This window comes from Oncorhynchus clarkii, chromosome 3, assembly GCF_045791955.1.
Source record: "Oncorhynchus clarkii lewisi isolate Uvic-CL-2024 chromosome 3, UVic_Ocla_1.0, whole genome shotgun sequence".
Classification (NCBI taxonomy): Eukaryota; Metazoa; Chordata; class Actinopteri; order Salmoniformes; family Salmonidae; genus Oncorhynchus; species Oncorhynchus clarkii.
The window spans coordinates 23,578,821-23,587,079 of NC_092149.1; the positions used below are offsets into that span (position 1 = coordinate 23,578,821).

The 8,259-nt window shown below is 43.6% G+C and overlaps 1 protein-coding gene across 2 annotated transcripts in view; it reads right to left on the bottom strand.

Moving 5' to 3' along the window:
* Nucleotides 1-4,658, bottom strand: part of LOC139391226 (oxidation resistance protein 1-like) — a 186,832-nt gene extending 182,174 nt beyond the window's left edge. Inside the window, exon 1 of one of the 2 annotated variants that reach the window (XM_071138873.1) lies at nucleotides 4,521-4,658. The gene's annotated coding sequence lies outside the window, so the exon portion shown is untranslated. The remainder of the gene's footprint in view (nucleotides 1-4,520) is intronic. The other variant, XM_071138856.1, reaches the window with a different exon arrangement.
* Between the last annotated feature and the right edge of the window lie 3,601 nt (nucleotides 4,659-8,259).

The following is an 8,259-nucleotide window of genomic DNA, read 5'->3' on the forward strand; positions in this document are numbered from 1 at the left end:
TGCTCATAAAGTTAATAGGCTGATGATCTGTCATAGTGTGAATTAATCTGAATGATTTTATATGATCTCTGATGAACAGGGTAGAAAATGAATCATATAGTAGCAGAGAGTACAACATGGTAGTTTAATTAAATATATGCATATTAACAGTCACACTGGTATTCAGTATAGTATGAATAGCCCTGGTCTTTAGACTGATTGGACTGTTCCTGTGTAAGTGCCTCTCTGCAAGGCCCCCCGTAGCAAAATGTCCCCCCCCCCCCCCCCCATGGTAGAGTCTATCCTACTGTACGCCCCGCCCCTGCCTGTTTGAGGTGGTGGTTACCTGTGAGCATGAAGTCATGTTTTTGTAGCTCCTATGCCTTCCCTACATGCTTTCAGTTGTTTTTTGACATGCATTCCTGATTCAATTGTCAACTGCTCAAGGTAGTTTTCACAGCAATAGTGCCTTTAGTGATGATATAGGCCTACTGTTGTCATTTCAGCTCTGAGAAATGAGAATGCTCCCAATTTCATAGACAGGGACTAGGATAATAATAACCAGTTTTGTACCAGGCAGCGTTCAGTGGGTTACATTCCAAATGGCACCCTATTCTCTATATTCTGCAGTGCACTACTTTTGGGTAAAAAGAAGTACACTGCATAGAGAATATGATGCCATTTGGGATGCACATCACTGAGAGTAGGTGTTTTAATCAAGTCTAGCAAGAGCATGTATAATCACAGCACATTGACTCATGACTCAGGATGGAAGGTGTGTTAGCCCCATACAATTACTTACTCTTACATTATACCCGTGTCTGAAATTACTTGTATTGTTTACTCAAACATGATTAGATCTCAACATCTTCCAATTGGAATTGCATAAGCTGAAGTCAATTATCCATTTGAGGTCAAAAGGAATTGGTTTTAGAGTTGAAGATGCACTATGCAGAAATAGCTCCCCCATTTTCTGGTTGCAAACATTCTAATAGTTTGCCTAATTTCAGTTTATGTGACAAAACAAGCAAGCATAGTGTAGAGAATCATTGTATTTTCAGCTGGTGTACAAAACTGAAAGTAAAAGACACAAAAACAAAACTTAAGAAGAGGAAGCATAGAAATAACGCTGTTACAGATACAGGTATCCTGAGTGTGTATTCCTTTTCTCTTCTTCTCCCCTCACTGTTACAGATACAGGTATCCTGAGTGTGTATTCCTTTTCTCTCCTTCTCCCCTCACACTGTTACAGATACAGGTATCCTGAGTGTGTATTCCTTTTCTCTCCTTCTCCCCTCACACTGTTACAGATACAGGTATCCTGAGTGTGTATTCCTTTTCTATCCTTCTCCCCTCACACTGTTACAGATACAGGTATCCTGAGTGTGTATTCCTTTTCTCTCCTTCTCCCCTCACTGTTACAGATACAGGTATCCTGAGTGTGTATTCCTTTTCTCTCCTTCTCCCCTCACACTGTTACAGATACAGGTATCCTGAGTGTGTATTCCTTTTCTCTCCTTCTCCCCTCACACTGTTACAGATACAGGTATCCTGAGTGTGTATTCCTTTTCTCTCCTTCTCCCCTCACAGTGTTACAGATACAGGTATCCTGAGTGTGTATTCCTTTTCTCTCCTTCTCCCCTCACACTGTTACAGATACAGGTATCCTGAGTGTGTATTCCTTTTCTCTCCTTCTCCCCTCACACTGTTCAGATACAGGTATCCTGAGTGTGTATTCCTTTTCTCTCCTTCTCCCCTCACACTGTTACAGATACAGGTATCCTGAGTGTGTATTCCTTTTCTATCCTTCTCCCCTCACACTGTTACAGATACAGGTATCCTGAGTGTGTATTCCTTTTCTCTCCTTCTCCCCTCACACTGTTACAGATACAGGTATCCTGAGTGTGTATTCCTTTTCTCTCCTTCTCCCCTCACACTGTTCAGATACAGGTATCCTGAGTGTGCATTCCTTTTCTCTCCTTCTCCCCTCACGCTGTTACAGATACAGGTATCCTGAGTGTGCATTCCTTTTCTCTCCTTCTCCCCTCACACTGTTACAGATACAGGTATCCTGAGTGTGTATTCCTTTTCTCTCCTTCTCCCCTCACACTGTTCAGATACAGGTATCCTGAGTGTGCATTCCTTTTCTCTCCTTCTCCCCTCACGCTGTTACAGATACAGGTATCCTGAGTGTGTATTCCTTTTCTCTCCTTCTCCCCTCACACTGTTACAGATACAGGTATCCTGTGTGTGTATTTCTTTTCTCTCCTTCTCCCCTCAGACAGTTACCTTTCACTATTATGATTTGCATGAGTTATGTTACGGGTCTCATTTCCATCCCCCATATACTGCAGGGCCAAAGGGATTCGTAACAAATGCACATAGAATAGATCTACCCTATCCCTCCCCCTCCCTCAGGACCTGAGCCCTAGCACCATGCCTCAGGACTACCTGGCCTGATGACTGCTGGCTGTCCCCAGTTTACCTTGTCGTGCAGCTGCTCCCGTTTCAACTGTTCTGTCTGCGGCTATGGAACCCTGACCTGTTCCCCGGACGTGCTACCTTGTCCAGGACCTGCTGTTTTCCACCCATCTTCCTCTCCCTCCCTCCCTCCCTCCCTCTCTACCGCACCTGCTGTCTCGATCTCTGAATGCTCGGCTATGAAAAGACAACTGACATTTACTCCTGAGGTGCTGACCTGTTGCACCCACTACAACCACTGTGATTATTATTTGACCCTGATGGTCATCAATGAACATTTTAACATCTTGAAGAACGATCTGGCCTTAATGGCCATGTACTCTTAAAATCTCCACCTGGTACAGCCAGAAGAGACAACCCCTCAGAGCCTAGTTCCTCTATGTTTCTTCCTAGGTTTTTGCCTTTCTAGGGAGTTTTTCCTAACCAACGTGCTTCTACATCTGCATTGCTTGTTGTTTGGAGTTTTAGGCCGGGTTTCTGTATCAGCACTTTGTGACATCTGCTGATGTAAAAACGGCTTCATAAATCAAATGTGATTGATTGATTGACTTGCTTTCAATGAGAATGATAGATTGATAACACACATTTCCAAAAGTTACATATTGCAGCTTTAAGCTGAGAGATGGTATAACTGTTGAAGGAGAGTTATTTAAATGACTAAAATTATTATTTTTTAATTGTAAAGACTACATTATGTATCTTATACTTGAATGGTAACGATGCTTGTAATGTTGACTTCTGGTGGGAGACTGGATAGAAAGTTACCTATGGACCCCTAATTGAACTATCCACTAACCGTAACTCTACAATGGCAAATTGTTGTGGATCAAGAGTTGCAGTAGTTTGTTGACAGTTTGAGAAGCCCAACTAAAGATCATCTATAGCATGTGTCAAACTCATCCCACTGAGGGCCAAGTGTCTGCGGGTTTCCGCTCCACCCTTGTCCTTGATTGATGAATTAAGGTCACTGATTAGTAAGGAACTCCCCTCACCTGGTTGTCTAGGTCTTAATTGAAAGGAATAACCAAAAACCAGCAGACACTAGGCCCTCAGTGGGATGAGTTTGACACATGCTATAGATGATCTTTAGTTGGGCTTCTCAAACTACCTTGATTCATTATGCAGCCCGATTGCTGTGGATGGATATTATCTCTATAAAGAGTGGCAGGCCAGATGGCTATAGTTAGGGGGAATTAGTGTTTAAGGCAGACAGACAGACAGGCAGACAGCCAGACAGTGATGAGTAATGTGTATGCAGGCAGGCATCATTCATTCCATTCCCCACCGAATGCATTCCAGAGATAACTTTCTATCCAGTCTCCCACCATGAATTATTGAACTAACATTAAACTAATAGGGGGATTGCATCATTGCACATTATGTTACCATTGTAATACAATCACATGTTCACGTGTCACATGTACCTGTGTAGTAACATGTATAATGTTATTATTATGTCCCTGTTCCTGTGTCATCATTTTTACAGCTTATACTTCAAAAACTAGCCTACTTTGAGGCTGCTGGACGATTATATACAGTACTAGTAAGGCAGGATATAGGTACAGGCTATAGGTATAGGTACAGGCTATAGGTACAGGCTATAGGTACAGGCTATAGGTATAGGTACAGGCTATAGCATAAACTATAATATCTTCAAAAACAATGACAGCCTCGCTCATCGAACAATTTGATACCGCGCGCGACATTCTGAAGAATACACGTATTAAATAGATATTTTTAGTGTACCAAATGTGGTGGTTCAATGTTCAATGTCAAGACTGTTAGTTACTCTTTTAACTGGTAATGCAGGTATTTGCGTGCGTACACTGTTCTGCTGAAGCATCGTTTCAGCTGTTTTCTCAAAGCTTTGATAGGGGTTGTATATAACATGTGTATTAGTGAACAACATGTCAATGCATGAATATACATTACTTGCGGGAATACATATATTTCCATGTATAAAATGTAACTCTTCAAAATATAAGCCGGTGCGTGCATCGTTTCAAAAACATGACACGCGATAGCCTACGCGTCAGTCCCACAATAAAACCGTTACTTACTTTCAGAAGGGATCTCGTGCAATGACCTGGGTTCAGTTGTTTACAAACATTCTCAGTCGGTGTGAAACAGAATTCAGTCTTAATTTTTCTGCAAGCGTGCAGCATCATAGTAGAAAGTGGGAACAGTTGAGACATGCGGAGTAATTTGACCCTCTCGTTATAGAAACTACCATCATGAAGAGGAGCAGGGGAGGATCGGATCAAACCAACACCGACACAAACCTACTCTAGAACAACGGGAGGGATGCATCGAGGCGTTGGAGGAGAGCGATATTGCAAATTGGTTGTGACGAGGCGGATTGGATAGGAGGGGAAATGACAACACTTCAGTTGTTCATCATACCAATGCAGTAGTGACCTATACATTTATCAGACTATGAGACAGGAGAGCTGATGTCTGTGTGAAGGGCTATAGAGCAGACAGTCAGTGGTTCTCAATTCAGAGAAGAAACCAAGGGTTCTAGTGATGGATGGAGGGAGAGATGGAGGCATGAGGAAAGGGGGCAGGATGGCGCATGCCATGGACAGCCAGGCCCTAGTGTGTTGGCAGCTTGGCAGCTTTCCTTCTGGGACACAGCAGAGAACTGTTCTGTCACTGTCACTACCACAAAGCTGTCTCAAAGATGTCAGTGAGTTAGTTACTCAGAGCAGTAGCACAACAACATTGCTGTGTCACTAGGCTACTGGCTGTCTGTCTGTTGCTGTTATTAATGCTGTAGACAAGCAGAAATGTATACCATAATGCTGAACATAAGAGTATAGGAATATCCATCCAGGACCTCTATACCAGGTGGTGTCAGAGGAAGGCCATCAAAAGACTCCAGCCACGTAGGTCATAGACTCTTCTCTCTCTGCTACTTCACTTGCAAGTGGTACCAATGGACCAAGTCTGGAACAAACAGGACCCTGAACAGCTTCTACCCCCAAGCCATACGACTGCTAAATAGTTAACCAAATAGCTACCCAGACTATCTTCTTTGACTCCCTTTGCCCTAACTCTTTTGACTCATCACATACACTGCTGCTACTGCTTTTTATCTATCCTGTTGCCTAGTGACCCCTACCTACACATATCAGTACCCCGTACCCCTGCACATGGACTCAGTGCTGGTAGCCTGTGTATTTAACCAAGTTATCGTTACTCGTTGTGATTAATTCCTTGTGTTATAATCTTTATATTATTTATTTCTGTTTGTTTCTCTGCATTGTTGGGAAGGGCCAGTAACTAAGCATTTCACTGTTAGTCTCCACCTGTTGGTTACGAAGCATGTGACAAAAACATTTTGATTTGATATCATATGACACAGTCATATGAGAGACTATGAATATTATCAGTAGGGCTATTAATATTGATCTGAACTGAATAACCCATGATAACCCAAGACGATACTTGACAGACATGTAGCACTACTGTAGTATGTGTTGTCCATTACATGAAGGGGACATGTTTATTGCCTTGGGGCTGCTGCTTGTCATGCAGTTAAGACCCACTACACTTTGCAAAACATACACAACACATATGCCAACATTACACATGCAGACACGTAAACAGACACTAATCCACATCACGATCAATGATTCAATTCATCTCATCGAAAAACAATAGACATTTCAGTCATACAATCTACTACTAATTTACTTTAACAAGGTTGATTGTCAGAAGTCGGTGTGGGTCCTTTCCATCATTAGCTCGCTACAGTCTAGTCTACCTGGTTGCCATGGTGATCCCTCCGGCTCTGGTGGGGTCAGCTCTTAGCTGTACTAACACCCTGTAATTGACTGTGCTGGATCTAATGAGAATGGCAGGCAGGCAGGGTGCTAGCATGCAGCGTTCACAGAGAGCCAGGACCAAGGGAATGATAAGGTTTTAATTAATACAAATTGCACTGAGATGTTCTTGAATAAACCATATTAATCAACTGGCCTTGGCTGGATGGAAATGAAATAATATAGAATAGAAAGTAATACAATAGTTTGTCCTCTGAGGAGGAAATTATTTTCTACAACTTTATACATAACACACAAACAAACCGACATTACCATCACTCAGACATTTTCAGTTTCATGTCTCATTGTTGTGAGATATGGGAAAAGAGATTGAACTGCACATTGAATAGCCTGGATGACAACACATTTTACAACATCATTTTCGTGTTGGGTAGTGCTAGGTAAAAATGTATTAGAATATTATGACTTACCTGGTTAAATAAAGGAAAAACATTCAAGTATCAGGTTTCAGGTAAGACCCAAGTGCAGACTGTGTTGAAGTAACAATGTTTATTGCAACAACAGGGGCAGACAAACAACAGATCAAGGCAGGCAGGGGTCGATAATCCAGAGTAGTGGGGCAAAGGTACAGGACGGTAGGCAGGCCCAGGTCAGGCAGAGGTCGATAATCCAGAATAGTGGGGCAAAGGTACAGGACGGTAGGCAGGCCCAGGTCAGGCAGAGGTTGATAATCCAGAGTAGTGGGGCAAAGGTACAGGACGGTAGGCAGGCAGGCCCAGGTCAGGCAGAGGTCGATAATCCAGAGTAGTGGGGCAAAGGTACAGGACGGTAGGCAGGCCCAGGTCAGGCAGGGGTCGATAATCCAGAGTAGTGGGGCAAAGGTACAGGACGGTAGGCAGGCCCAGGTCAGGCAGAGGTCGGTAATCCAGAGTAGAGGCAAAGGTACAGGACGGTAGGCAGGCAGGCCCAGGTCAGGCAGGGGTCGATAATCCAGAGTAGGGGCAAAGGTACAGGACGGTAGGCAGGCCCAGGTCAGGCAGAGGTCGGTAATCCAGAGTAGAGGCAAAGGTACAGGACGGTAGGCAGGCAGGCCCAGGTCAGGAAGAGGTCGGTAATCCAGAGTAGAGGCAAAGGTACAGGACGGTAGGTAGGCAGGCCCAGGTCAGGCAGGGGTCGATAATCCAGAGTAGAGGCAAAGGTACAGGACGGTAGGCAGGCAGGCCCAGGTCAGGCAGAGTGATCAGGCAGGTGGACTCGGAGTCAGGACAGGCAGGGGTCAAAACTAGGAGGGCGAGAAAAGAGAGACTGGTGAAAGCAGGAGCTGATACATAAAACGCTGGTAGGCTTGAACAAACAAGACGAACTGGCATAGACAGACAGAAAACACAGGTATAAATACCCAGGGGATAAGTGGGGAAGATGGGCGACACCTGGAGGGGGCTGGGGACAAGCACAAGGACAGGTGAAACAGATCAGGGTGTGACATAAAGTACATATCAGAGAGAGAGAGCACTATTAACAGGAGTACTCAACACATGTAAGGTATGTAAATAATGGCACATTTAACTTAATGCTTTAAAAAATATATTCATGTTTATTGAGCAGTGTTCATGTAATTTTAATAACTACTCAGATTGACTTGAAATAGGTGGTATGGCCTCTGCCACTTAACCCTCTGAAGATGATTCAGTCTCCAGGTACAACACAGGCACTAAGTATCAGCCAATCCTCTTTGGCCTTGACTCCCTCATATCATGGGGACCAGAATAAGACAAATCACCAAAGATCTACTAGCTTCATAACATATGTGACCTTAATAAAAAATAAATCAATGTGTTGTAGATGCAAACACTGAAGCATTGGAACATTTACTTCACATTTCATCCTAGGAGAAGTGCGAGATCAGACTCCCTTCTGCCTTCTGCCTATCCAGTATGACACTGTGAGCCAATGTATCAGACTGAGGTGAATACAGGATCAAATGAATGAAGTCAAGCCAGTGGGGTGGGAG